Source organism: Pelobates fuscus, chromosome 1, assembly GCF_036172605.1.
Source record: "Pelobates fuscus isolate aPelFus1 chromosome 1, aPelFus1.pri, whole genome shotgun sequence".
NCBI classification, from domain to species: domain Eukaryota; kingdom Metazoa; phylum Chordata; class Amphibia; order Anura; family Pelobatidae; genus Pelobates; species Pelobates fuscus.
Window position 1 is genome coordinate 239,161,606 of NC_086317.1, and position 14,863 is coordinate 239,176,468.

At 44.8% G+C, this 14,863-nt stretch overlaps 1 protein-coding gene across 2 annotated transcripts in view; it reads right to left on the reverse strand.

The window, feature by feature from the left end:
- Nucleotides 1-14,863, reverse strand: part of VAV1 (vav guanine nucleotide exchange factor 1) — a 159,935-nt gene that overhangs the window by 74,318 nt on the left and 70,754 nt on the right. The window lies entirely within an intron of this gene.

The window sequence follows — 14,863 nt, forward strand, 5'->3', positions numbered from 1 at the left end:
AATTCTTTTGGTGATTATAATGTCTCTTTAAGCATGCTAGGTTAAATATCCATAGGTGGAGTCAAACGGTTGCCTACATGTCCAGAGAAGTTAAAGGTTGACCCTTATATATAAAATGAATAAAGTTTAAAAGCTCACATTCTCTGTATTGATAAATGAGACTCAATAACAATATGCTCAAAGAATATGATTATTGAGATGCTCAGGACAGCACTGTCAACAAAATGAGTTAATTATGAGTAAAAAGAAAAAACTGAAATTGACAATACATTGGGTACCAATGTATTGTCAATTTAATACAGGATAGGGTAATCATGTAAAAATACGTAGAAGAGGAACCCAAGGGTAATTGGAAGGATGGGGAGTGTCAGTCATAGAGGTGTCTTCAAAATATAGTAAAAGGAGTACCTGTCTTCTTTTTTAATATATCTATGGCAACCACTTCTGTTTTATAGTAATACTGGATGACCCATGTTTTGGCACTATCCCTTTATAGATTTACGGTTTGTTTAACAGTATTCCTAAAATATTTCTTAAAATGTTGAATCCTGCTAATTTAATAGGAAGTTAATATGTTACATGCAGAATTAAACATGACGGAAGAAAATAATTATTTGTGAAATACAGATTTAGAAAAGTGAAGTCCAACTGCAATGCTGAAAGTCCAGGAGTTCTTTGAGATAGGACACCTAAGATAATGAATTATCTAATTGTGTAACCCTGTTATTTTCATAACAGTCATCATATGCACTAGTAAAATGAATATATAAATTGTGTCCCCTACATTACTACATACCATACCTGTTTTTCCTTTCATAGCTATGTTGTTAAAGCATTGCAGATGACCATGTGCGCTCTTTATCAAAATACCAACATTCCAGATGGTCCAGTGGATTCCCTGGGGGTCTCCCAGTGCAACTGCATGTCTTCCAGTCTGGTACTCTGTGGGGAAGTCAAAGTGAAGACTGGATATCCTGGGCTGGCGCCTGCGCTCTGACTTCCTCCTAGAGCACTGTTACAGCGAGGAACCACAGAATGATTTATGATTTAAGGGCCGTGCAGGAAAATCTTTTAATCTCCCTTCCGACTCGAGGGGAGATCTGATCAGAGTCAGAGCTCCAAGCTCAGACAGGCGCTAGGGACACGTGCACCTACAGCCGCCCCCTGGTTTTGCTGCAGAAAAAGTATATCTCTTTTCTGGGGGATATAGAAACCTACATCACTGATTTACTACATCTAAACATTACACTCTCTTCAGAACTGGGATTTTGGGGTGTACCTTCCAAGACTGTCTTAAAACCCTGACATTTGTTCAGTTTGTCTTTGCAGCAGCCAGGAAAACCATCTTAAATATGTGGATAAGTACAAACAGGCCTAGTCTTGCAAGGTGTATGGTTAAATATTTTACCTATTGAAGGAATTCTAGGTAAAATTATTTCGGAACTGGGGTCCATATATACAAAACTTAGAACCTTCTTTTAAAGCATTATTCAAACAAACTTTTTAATGTCCCTCTTTACCCTTAGAGGTACACCTCCAATTAATGACAATCTTTACCTGAAGTGGAGGTTTTTCCTCTTTGATAAGCATACTTTTCAGGTAATCAAAGAGGCAATCAAAGAGACAATATAAAAATTCCAAGAACTAATGACAGTTCCCAGATTGCTATAACATTGAGTCTTCCTTCAGCAATAAAAGTATACATACTATGCATTTAGCGTATACATTTGAACCTCTCTTACTGAACTCATAGAGGTTGAACTGACTTTGGACAAATATGGTTTATTTTTCTGTGAATTGAGTAAGTTCCTTAAGATAACACTAACTAGCAATCAGGTGAGCTTTTCACGGTTATGTAGAGAGTGAGAAAAGCCACTGGTCATGAGCATGCACGGTGTGACCACAGGCAAAAACCACATATTGGACAAACATGTTCTTTTTATGGATATGGTTAATGAATGAGTCATAACTATATCCTTAAACATGTTACTGTGCATGCAAAAACAAGGTTAAGTAGGAGATCTTTGAAAGACTTGTTCATAGTTCTCATAGTTTTTTTTTTAAAATATAATTTTTAGTTTTTTTTGTCGGAGCGACAAAACGCTCTTTGTCTTGCTGCAAGTATGTTACAAAAGGAAGGTGGCATTATTCCATAAAGACTATTTAGGATGGTCAGAGTGAGATGTTAGATCAGTGGTCCCCAACCTCTTGGATCATGGCACATTTCAATAAGATAACAATTGTCAAAGCACACCTACTCTTTTTATTTTTACTGCTTCGCCTCCATGACTAACGCTGGAGAGCCAGAAGTTCCTGCTTAGGAACTTCCAGCTTTCCGAATTTAGTAGCGAAGGCAGGGAGTGCTGTCCAGCAGTCCCCAGGTAAGAAGCCAAACTATTTACAGTGGAGCGTCACGGCACTCCGGATACCATAACCACCAAAAAGAGGTGTAGCGTTTGGATATACAAATGTGTGTGCTGCTAATTTTAGTTTCTTCTGTGTGTGCCTCATAATATATCGGATGCATTTTGACCATCAATATGCCAGCTTTGTGGTATTTTTGGAGGTGAAGAAAAGTTAAACATTGCCAAAGTAAGAAGAGTTACTTCTGACGGTAGAGATTAAAGAATAAATATAGGCAAAAGCAACCAAAAGTCCATGAAAACCTTAGTTCCCTCTCACATTGGTGACAAAGGTACGATTCATAACTAAACTGTTCAAACAACCATTGAAGTATGCAACCTGACAATAAACAATAGTAGCTCAAGTTGGATGACTGACTGAGACTGATGTCCTTCGGATGGGCTTTCCAAGACACTGGGAGGTACCTAGATGCACCAAATGCCAGGTAATATTTGATTGTTCTTATATGAGTCAAACTAATTCCATGATACCCTAAAGCAGGCCACTGCCCAAGTTGAGTAGGAACATGCACAAGCTGATTAAAATATGAAATTACCAGAGGAGATTCAAGAGGCAATATGGCGGGATATATTAATTATGGCAGAAGCTCACCCTAAGGAGAACCCTTATGCCGAAGACCGACCTAGTAAAGGAAGGAGAAGTGATGATGGTGAAGGACCTGGGGGCCAAGACCTTGTACTGTGTAAGGGGACCCCAAATTTCTGATGGTAGCCCTGGCATGAGTTAAAAGGCAGGTATGGCGGGGGTCGTGGCTGACTCATAACTGATCAGATGTAAGTCCGTGAAGCTCCGCATCAACTCCGAGAACTCCGAAAATGTATGCAACCGAAGCCCAGCAGAAGCCTACGCAGGAGCGCACCCCCACAGAGACATAATGGGGCACAAGCACCGCAAGTTTTACTCACCATAGCTCCCCAGACAACCAGATATACTCTTTCAAGTGGCCTGTACCTCCTGCACCTTCCAAAATGGCAACCACCACGAGGCTCAAGGAGGAAGACTCAGAGGAATCACAGAAGGAAGAGGAGCTCCTGGCCTCATCCAGGCAGAGCGTGCACTCCCCGGAGACGGAGTCAGAGGAAGACTCGTCTCCCCTTATGAAGGGAGACATTCAAAAATTACTCCTGGACTTGCATGTAATATGGAAGGCAGACCTCCAAGAGACGCAAAAGGAGGTGGGAGCACTCCAGCAAATGGCCAGAGGAGTGGAAGAGAGGCAACAGGCCTGCCTGCAAACTCAGGAGACTCACCTGGAAGGCCTGACCCAACAAGTCCAGAAACTGCACAGAACAGTGGCCACAATGGAAAACCGACATAGGCGCCGGAATATCTGCCTAAGAGGTATACCATAGGTAGTAACAGGGGAGGCACTACTGCCCTACTCCCAAAAGCTAATAGCTTCAATGAGCCTAAAGGGGGGAACAGACCCTTCCATGTTACTGACAGCTTTCCGGGTGCGAAGGCAGCTACTGCCCCGGCCGCAACCCCTAGAGACAAAATCATTGTCACCAGGGACATAACAGTGCGCACAGCTATAATGAACCACTACAGAGCTATGGGAACAGTTCAGTATGAGGGAACCACAGTGTCACTCATCAATGACATCCTGTTTGCTGCTCTCATGGAAAGGAGTAAGCTAGCACCAGCAGCTAAGAAGCTGAGGGACCACTTGGTCCACTACCTCTGGGGAGCTGACGGTACTTTACAAGTCCCACGAGGAGAAAAGATCCATACACAGTCTTCCGACGAGGACCCAGAGAAGCTTATCCAGAGCTTCAAATTGCAAGCTCGACAAGCTGAACGTGACTAGCCAAGGAGCGCTCAGGTGGGGACACGCAGAGATGCAGGGGAAGGAACCTCATTAACCCTACCCAAACTTACCAAGAAGACAACCCCTGGACGCTGACTCTCCACTTTCCAAAAATCTGTCCCAAAGTATACCCTGGACACACACCGCTACTCCATTACAGTTACATTGTTATGACAGACCGAACCTTAGAAGAGCTCTCATTTATGCCGTATAGTCCCCAGACTGACCTGTAAAGGAACTCTATCACACAACCTTTGGCTAAACAGCTAATCGTATAGAGCATTGTTAACGCGTAATGGTTTACAATACTGTTTTATCATATGTTCCTTATTTTATGTTCTTTCATTTATATTATTTCATACTTTGAAACGAAAGTATACCTATGTATGCAAAATCCAATAAAATGCAAATAAAAATAAAAATAAAATCAGGTATGACAAATAATGACTTCAATCATAGGTTGATATTTCAACCTATCCCTCAAATACTTCATTAAAAGCTTTGGCAGCCACGGTCTGATATGGCATGCCTGATCAAATATGAAGTATGTGGAAAATGGAGATGATGGAGATCAGACAAACAATAAACTTTACATAGGATATGCTATCCTGAAAATGTGGACAGATCTGGATCACCTCTCAGAGAGTAAGTCATGAAATTGGAGTAGCTGTAGTACAGGAATCCAGGGACCAACATAATGTGGCAGAGTGATACACTGATGCACAGCAGTTGTGACTGATTTCTATATGGTATAAAGTGGTGCAGGAATACAGTCAGTATCTGGCATCAGTAGCAAAAGATGTTGTCAATCAATTTTCCCACCTTCAATTGCAGTCCATCAACAAGGTACAGTGATGGTGTCACAGCTACCGGCTCTTCTGTCACAGAGATGATTTGTAGTTACCTAGGTTGCGGCGGATCGCAGCCCGATGCCCTCATGTTCCACTCCCCAGCCGATGCGGCATTCTTAGGGACGCCGGACGCTGTGGTTCCGGTTTAAACAAAAATGGTCACGATCTGATCAATTAGTGTATAGAGAGGCATATTTAAACCCTGACAAACTTGATTGTAAACATTCACTCCATGATAAAAAAAATATGCTCATGAGCTTCACTGGAGAAAAAGGCCATTAAAGATATGATTTCTTAGTCAACTTATTGTCCAGGTCCATCTCTTAAAAAGGGACAGTAGTAACAAAGAACAAAGCACTTGACCAAGAAGGTCCCAAAGGTATGGAATCTAGAGTCATTGAACCCCTATGTCCCAAGATTAGCGAACGTTTTCCTGCTTGCGATAGGATCTAACCAAATGCAACATAAATCAAAATCCCCCATAGAGTTTATACATTATATTGTACAGCAAATTGTCTATATTGGCTATATACTGTATTGATGGCTCTCTGATTGGCTACTCTTGTTCAAGGTAATATTGCTGCAGGTTAATGGAATATGATGTCGACCCATTTGCCACTCTGCCTTTTAAATTACTGTTCATGTTCCATGATAAACAAATTTTGTTTGATTCCTCAATATGGAAGTTGTAACGGACACCTTCCATTGACGGATGCTTCTAGCGCTTCCTGAGGACTCCAAGCACTGCAGACGACACCACAACCACCGCAGACTCCACAACCGCCGTATCTTAACTGGAGCCGCGCCGTCTTCCTTCCACCCTGTATGAACCTCCAGCATCCAGGACCGTGTGGGGAACACCTCTCCTGCAAGGAGAGCGCACCAGGAACAAGCTCTTAAAAGAGCTAAGTGATTAAAGCTCAAGGGAATATGCAGCGCATAGCAATCATGAGACAAGACTACATGTTGAGGGTCAAGAAGAACTCGGTTTATTGGCACCAAAAGAACCTTCTTTTATGCAGGTTTCCCTTAGATAGGACCACCCACAGGGCGTTACAAAACAACCAATCACACACGTACATTACAAAAAACACTCCCAGCAATTACACACAAAATCCTCCCCTCTGCCTGTGATATAATTATGTTACACCAGGGATTAACATAATTATCACAGACAGTAAAAATACAGTTTTTACACATACACTGTAACTTTAAAACCATACATCCAATCTTCATAATCCACATATTATTAATAAGCACACTTTAAACATAAACACTCTCAAAAATCAGCCAAATCCATCCAGTAGATCAAAAGTTAGACAGAAGTCCTTTATGACCGACCGCAAGCACATTTTCCTGCCCAAAACAGTTCCATAGATTTGGGCTGTGCGGTCGGTCAATTTCATGCAGAAAAACGACTAACTCCCATTCGAACGGGCGTTCGAATCTTCGAACGGGACTTAGTCTCTGCAGCTGAAAATTCAGTATGGGAGAAGGTAAGGGTCAGCGGTGTTCGCGGAAATGTGTAGCCGATTTTAGTTCCATGAATTTGGCTACACACACCGCTGAACTCGTTCTAAGAACCAAGATGGCCGCCGCCACGTGTTCGTTTGCACGAATTGCGGCCACCCAGCGCTCGGCAATTAACCTGCAGTAACTGCCCAGCCTGGGAGGTAAATTGCCTGCACACTTCCACTTCTGGGTGGTCCGAAGGAAGACGGCGCGGCTCCAGTTAAGCTACGGCGGTTGTGGAGTCTGCCGTGGTCGTGGTGTCGTCTGCAGTGCTTGGAGTCCTCAGGAAGCGCTAGGAGCATCCGTCAACAGAAGGTGTCCGTTACATTGGTGGCAGCGGTGGGATGGCGTCCTAGTGCGAGGAGAAGCAGCTCAGAGACACTGGTAACGTTTGGAGTTACAAATTGAGGGCGACACTAGTGTTCATACAGCGTCCCTGTCTACATAAAGATTTGGGAAATGGGGTTCGTGGACCCCTGGGCAGCACACACACCTGAGGAAGAGAGTGAATTAGAATGGAGAGATATTGCCCGGAAAGAATTATGGTACGATGCCCTGGAGGAAGTCCAGTATCAACGGCAGCAGCGCCTTCCTGGTGTCGCATACCAGTTGGAGGAACAAATGGCCTGGCGGATGCCGCTTCTGGGAGACCAACCCGGAGGTACCCAGTCGGGGTGCCCATCGATCCGTTACAGAAGTCTTGCCTGAATTTACGGAGTTCCACAAGATCATAGTACCCCTACAGACTATGTAAAGAGAAAATATAACACTTTATCTTGAGTTGGGTAGAGTTGCTTCTAATCACAGATGCATAGCATGAGGACATCCAGCATCAGTTAGACAACCAAACATCGTCTAAAAACCTGGAAGCAACTCTAGTGGCTATCTGGTAGACAGCCACTAGAGGCAGAGTTAACAAACCAAGGTTAAACTGTCAGGGATAGTTTAATTAGCTGAAGTGGTCTGGGTGCCCATAGTGTCCATTTAAACTTGGAGATTTGGGGGGCGGAGCCAACAGCCGATTGAAGCAGACGTGCAGTCTCAGAGCTCCGTATCCAAAAGCCTGAAAACCGCAAAATAACTGACTAAAGCTCAAAAATAATAACTTATGCCATAGCACCCCGAGATGGGAAAGAAATCCAGACACCAGGGGGCCGCAAAACCGGCGGGGGCTCGGGATATCGACCCGCCAAGGCCGCAGAAACTCCCGCGCCGAACCAAGATGGCGACTCTGCCTCGGCGTCCTCCGCAGAACAGCTCCTCGATGAACTGGACAACTTCCCCGGCACAGGGGGATTACATAGCGTATCTTCAGACGAAGACAACGAATTGCCCTACACCAAGGGAGACATAAAAGTCCTCCTATGCAATATCCGCTCCCTCTTCGCGGCAGACATGGCGGTCCTGAGGGAGGAGATCCACACCGTAGAGAGGCGAGTGAGGAAGACAGAGGTGGACTCGCAGGGCCTCACCGCACGTTGTATACAATTAGAGGCTCAAAACACAGAGCTGCAGCGCACCCAGACCCTGCTCACCACCCGCCTGGATGCAATGGAGGACCGGCATAGAAGCCGTAACGTAAAGATCAGAGGGGTCCCCGAAACAGTGACCCAGGATGACCTACAGGGATATTTCGGACGACTCCTCACCTCCCTACTCACACCACAGCAGGTGAAGACGGTCCTAACAGACGGGATCTAACGAATCCCGAGGGCCGCTAGAGCCCCAGCAGACACCCCGAGAGATATCATCCTCCAATTTCAAACGCGGACAGGCCAAGCAACCCTCGTGGCAGCGGTGAGGGGGAAGGCATCCCACCTCTTTGAGACAGACAGCCTGTCGTTCTTTCAAGATCTATCTAGGCCTACGCTGCTGTGGAGAAGCCTCCTCAAACCCCTGATGACCACTCTCCGCCAAACCTCAATCCCATACCGCTGGGTATTCCTCAGAAGCTTGCTCATCACACACAAGGGCGCAACAACACGGGTCACTGACCCATCGGAAATAGACTCAGTACTGGCAGCGCTGGGCCTACCACCGAGACAGGAACAAGCTACTACCGACCAGAGGCCAAAGGCCCATCACACCTGGGATGTAGCAAACGTCAGACCGTTTCAACCAGCAAACACCAGCGCCTCGTCCTCCACTACTTACAAGGAGCAGCGGGCAAACCGGCACCTAGCGGACACTTGAGAGGACAGGTATCCGAACTACAACAAACCACCAGGCAGGACTAACGAAAAGTTGAATTTAGGTTTTTAGTTATTGTCTCACCCCCCATTTCACATGGACACGATCCCTAGACAAACTTTACCGTGCTCTCACCGCACCGGAGAAACACCCCCAGCAGAAGATGGGCACAAGACAACCTGACGTCCCATGACCTCAGCAACACTGGAGGGCAGAGGATCGAGGCTGGTCCCACATCATCCGCAACAATTCCACTGATAGACATTCTGAACGGTTATCTGAACAGGCCTGTCTTCTTGCCCATGTCTTTAACCAGTTTTGAGCCATCTGGTTTTGTTTTGTTTTGATTTGTTCTGTATTGTTTAGTTTTGGCCCTAATATAGCCTTGACCAGATACCAAAGGTAATTTTAAACCCATATGAAGCGACAGTCTTATACCAATCAAAAGTGACTGAACGCCACATACCTTAGTGATATAGCCAGGAGAGGTCTAAAGTTTGTATGGAGGTTTCATACACACAGCCCTACGATGTGTTTATATGTTTAGTCACATGTCTAGTCACAATGCAAGGAAACCCCACCACCTAAAGGGATCGGATGATCGAAGAAATGAACCCCCAGATGCGACAGGCTAGACCACATGCTGTCTGACACCTTTTACCAGACATAACGCTGCCCAAGCGACCTGTTTGAGAGATATGCCTATCTTTCTTTTATTTTTATTTTATAGCACGGGGGGGCACAGGGAGCTGACCTCAGAGGTTCCAATCGTTGTCTTAGTTAGATATGTTTAAACTCAGGGGTCAAGTCCTGGGGAAAAAAGTGTGGGAACTCACCCAAGATTCCGCCCCCCCCCCTTAAAAAAAAAATTACACTCCTATGCATATAGTGCAGTGCAGGGTGTGTATAATGAATGTAGTGTGTTTGTAGTGAATGCAGAGTATGGATAATGAATGTAGTGTGTTTGTAGTGAGTGCAGTGTGTATAATGAATGTAGTGTGTTTGTAGTGAGTGCAGTGTGTATAATACATTTAGTGTTTGTAGTGAGTGCAGAGTGTGTATAATGAATGTAGTGTGTTTGCTGTGAGTGCAGTGTGTGTATAATGAATGTAGTGTGTTTGTAGTAAGTGTAGAGTGTGTATAATGAATGTAGTGTGTTTGTAGTAAGTGTAGAGTGTGTATAATGAATGCAGTGTGTTTGTAGTGAGTGCGGATTGTGTATAATAAATGTAGTGTGTTTGTGGTGAGAGCAGAGTGTGTATAATGAAGTGTTTGTAGTGAGTGCAGTGTGTATAATAAATGTAGTGTGTTTGTAGTGAGTGCAGAATGTGTATAATGAATGTAGTGTGTGTGTAGTGAGTGCAGTGTGTATAATGAATATAGTGTGTAGTGAGTGCAAAGTGTGTATAGTGAATGTAGTGTGTTTGTAGTGAGTGCAGAGTGTGTATAATGAATGTAGTGTGTTTGTAGTGAGTGCAGAGTGTGTATAATGAATGTAGTGTGTTTGTAGTGAGTGCAGAGTGTGTATAATGAATGCAGTGTATGTAGTGTGTTTGTAGTGAATGCAGAGTGTGTATAGTGAATGTAGTGTGTAGTGAGTGCAGAGTGTGTATAATGAATGCAGAGTCTATATAATGAATGCAGAGTGTGTATAGTGAATGTAGTGTGTTTGTAGTGAGTGCAGAGTGTGTATAATGAATGCAGTGTGTATAGTGAATGCAGTGTATGTAGTGTGTGTGTAGTGAATGCAGAGTGTGTATAATGAATGCAGAGTGTGTATAGTGAATGTAGTGTGTGTAGTGAGTGCAGTGTGTACAGTGAATTTAGTGTGTTTGTAATGAGTGCAGAGTGTGTATAATGAATGTAGTGTGTTTGTAGTAAGTGCAGATTGTGTATAATGAATGCAGTGTGTGTGTGCTGGATTATGTGTGTGTGTGTGTGTGTGTGGGTGCTGGATGATGTGTGTGTGTGCTGGATTATGTGTGTGTGTGCTGGATTATGTGTGTGTGTGCTGGATTATGTGTGTGTGTGTGCTGGATTATGTGTGTGTGTTGGATGATGTGTGTGTGTGCTGGATTATGTGTGTGTGCTGGATTATGTGTGTGTGCTGGATTATGTGTGTGTGTGCTGGATTATGTGTGTGTGTGCTGGATTATGTGTGTGTGTGCTGGATTATGTGTGTGTGTGCTGGATTATGTGTGTGTGTGCGCTGGATGATGTGTGTGTGTGCGCTGGATGATGTGTGTGTGCGCTGGATGATGTGTGTGTGTGCTGGATGATGTGTGTGTGTGTGTGCTGGATGATGTGTGTGTGTACTGGATGATGTGTGTGTGTGTGTGTACTGGATTATGTGTGTGTGTGTGCTGGATGATGTGTGTGTGTACTGGATTACGTGTGTGTGTACTGGATTATGTGTGTGTGTACTGGATTATGTGTGTGTGTGTGCTGGATTGTGTGTGTGTGTGTACTGGATTATGTGTGTGTGTGTGCTGGATTATGTGTGTGTGTGTGTACTGGATTATGTGTGTGTGTGTACTGGATTATGTGTGTGTGTGTGTGTGTGTGTGTGTACTGGATTATGTGTGTGTGTGTGTGTGTGTGTACTGGATTATGTGTGTGTGTGTGTACTGGATTATGTGTGTGTGTGTGTGCTGGATTATGTATGTGTGTGCTGGATTATGTGTGTGTGTGCTGGATTATGTGTTTGTGTGTGTGCTGGATTATGTGTGTGTGTGTGCTGGATTATGTGTGTGTGTGCTGGATTATGTGTGTGTGTGTACTGGATTATGTGTGTGTGTGTACTGGATTATGTGTGTGTGTGTGCTGGATTATGTGTGTGTGTGTGTGTGCTAGATTATGTGTGTGTGTGTGTGTGCTGGATAATGTGTGTGTGTGTGTGCTGGATTATGTGTGTGTGTGTGCTGGATTATGTGTGTGTGTGCTGGATTATGTGTGTGTGTGTGCTGGATTATGTGTGTGTGTGTGCTGGATTATGTGTGTGTGTGTGCTGGATTATGTGTGTGTGTGTGTGCTGGATAATGTGTGTGTGTGTACTGGATTGTGTGTGTGTGTGTGTGTGTGTGCTGGATTATGTGTGTGTGTGTGCTGGATTATGTGTGTGTGTGTTGGATTATGTGTGTGTGTGCTGGATTATGTGTGTGTGTGTGCTGGATTATGTGTGTGTGTGTACTGGATTATGTGTGTGTGTGCTGGATTATGTGTGTGTGTGTGCTGGATTATGTGTGTGTGTGTGCTGGATTATGTGTGTGTGTGTACTGGATTATGTGTGTGTGTGCTGGATTATGTGTGTGTGTGTGTGTGTGCTGGATGATGGGGGGGATGCATTTGCTTTTTAACTTTTATGTGTTTATGTTTTTTTTTTTACTTTATTCCCCCCTCCCTGCTTCTTACCTTGTCAGGGAGGGGGGAGATCGCCTGGTGGTCCGGTGGAGGGTAGCAGCCGCTGCACACAGGGGCCATCACACGCGGCGTTCTTCTCCAGCTCTCTCAGCTTCAACTCTCCCGAGACTCGCCTGTGCGGAGCGTTGCCATGGTAACCCGTGGCAACGCTCTTACAGCTGCGGGTCTCGCGAGAGTTGAAGCTGAGAGAGCTGGAGAAGAACGCCGCGTGTGATGGCCCCTGTGTGCAGTTAGCAGGGCAGGTCCTGCAGGACTGGGAACGGCGTTCCTGCTTTGGAAAAAGTGCAGGAACGCCGTTCCCATGCGTTCCTGCAGGACTCGAGCCCTGTTTAAACTCCTATCTGTTATGATTTTGTTTAGCAACAGTAAATAAGAGCCATAAACCTGACTACAAGATGCTATACTAGAACACTAGCCTAACTGTTTGTATAGACACTACTCTCAGCAACAAGCTGCCATAGATCACTGTTTAACCATACACATACACTTGACAAATACGTTTTACGGCTACTAATATGTCTATCCTATGCTCCGTAACTTTACGGTACCAACCAGTCAACCTAGATTTAAACTGCGAACCTGCATCAATAATATAAAATTATGCATGATTTGGTTTAGATTGGGTACATACAGAAAGGACACCACTAATACGCCGGGATCGTCTTAAAAGCGTAGAGAAACTTGCCGGTCCATACCTAAAATGTCGCACTTCTACACTCAATAGCCCTTAAAGCTTATAGCTCGCCTGCTTGTGTAACTTAACTAAGCTTAGTCCTGGGCAACCTAACTCCCCGACAAATCGCATGTTTTTACACTAATATGCCGCAGGGCTTACGGCTTACCTAGTCATTACTCCAAACTGGCCACGACAAAACAAAATAGATAACATATATTGACTAACTAAACTGTCAGACAGCTAGGCATGTTATATCCACCAAGCTTGTTTTATATCTCATGTTATGCATAGGCGTGCGCAGCCTATTGCATTAGGGTGTGCACCCTAAAGCACAAACACACGCCGCATGTATATGTGCTGCTTGTGTGTGTGTGTGTTTGTCCTGTGAGGGTGCTGTTTGTGTGAGTGTCGTGTATTTGTGAGGGTGCGGTTTGTGTGTGTGTGTTTGTGAGGGTGCTATTAGTTTGCTGTGTGTAAGGGTGTTGTGTGTTTGTAAAGGTGCTGTGTGTGTTTGTGAGGGTGCGGTTAGTGTACTGTGTGTGTGAGGATGCTGTATGTGTACTGTATGTGTGAGTGTGCTGTGTGTGAGGGTGCTGTGTGTGTGCTGTATGTGTGTAGGTGATGTATGTGTGTAGGTGCTGTATGTGTGTAGGTGCTGTATGTGTGTAGGTGCTGTATGTATGTGTGTGTGTGCTGTATGTTTGGAGGGATTGTGGAGGTGGGGGCAGATTAGTAAAAATCCCCCCTCCCTTCTGACCTTATGTAGGGAGGGGGGATCCTTGCTGCTATGTGCCATCCGTGGTGGTCCAGTGGAGAGTGAACTCTAGCCTGCGGGGCTAGAGTTAACTCTCGCAAGATCTGAGCGTTGCTGCGGCAACGCTCAGATATCGCGAGAGGAACCTAGCGGAGCTGCTGTCTAGAGCTCCCTGGGTCCTCTCCTGCCTCCCTCCATGCTGCTGTGGGCCGGTGAGGTAGATCTTTGATCTCCCTGCCGGACCATGGAGGCTTAGAGCAGAGCCGGCACTCAGATAGCGCCGGCTCTGTGTGAGCCGACAGGGGAGATCGGGAGGGTACAAGTCCTGTGTAATAATGTGTGGGAACTCTCCCAAGATTCCCACCCCCCCAAAAAAATAATATACACTCGTGTGTGTGTGTGTGTGTGTATGTATGTGTATATATATATATATATATATATATATATATACATACACACATATATATATATATATACATACATGCGTACACACACTCACAGACACATTCACAGACACACACTCATACATTCAAAGACACACATACACATTCACAGACACACACACACACTGACACATACACATTCACAGACACACACACACACACACACACACACATTCACAGACACACACACACATTCACAGACACAAACACACACACACATTCACAGACACACACACATTCACAGACACACTCACATACACACACACACACACTCACATACACACACACACACACTCACACACACACATTCACAGACACACACATTCACAGACACACACACTCACAGACACACACACTCACACACACAGACACACACACTCACATACACACACACACACACACTCACAGACACACACACTCACATACACACACAGACACACACACTCACAGACACACATTCACAAATTATTTTTTTTTAATAAAAAAATGTCCACCCAGCCTCCTTACCTGGAGAGCTGGTGTGGACTTGTCCCAGGGGTGCAGTGGGGCGGTTGCCGGTCTCCATATCAGCCGCGGCGAGGGAGCTGTGTGCTCTCTGCTCCCTCTCGCCGTGCGGGCTGTCTGCAGATGCCGGGAGCCGGAATATGACGTCAGTTACTCCTGACATATTGTGCTTATACTTGAAGCTTGTAACCATTCATAATGCATTTTACCTCTATGTCACTGTTATACTATGTCTGTCACCACTGCACTTCAAAAATAAAGAATATAAAAAAAAACAAA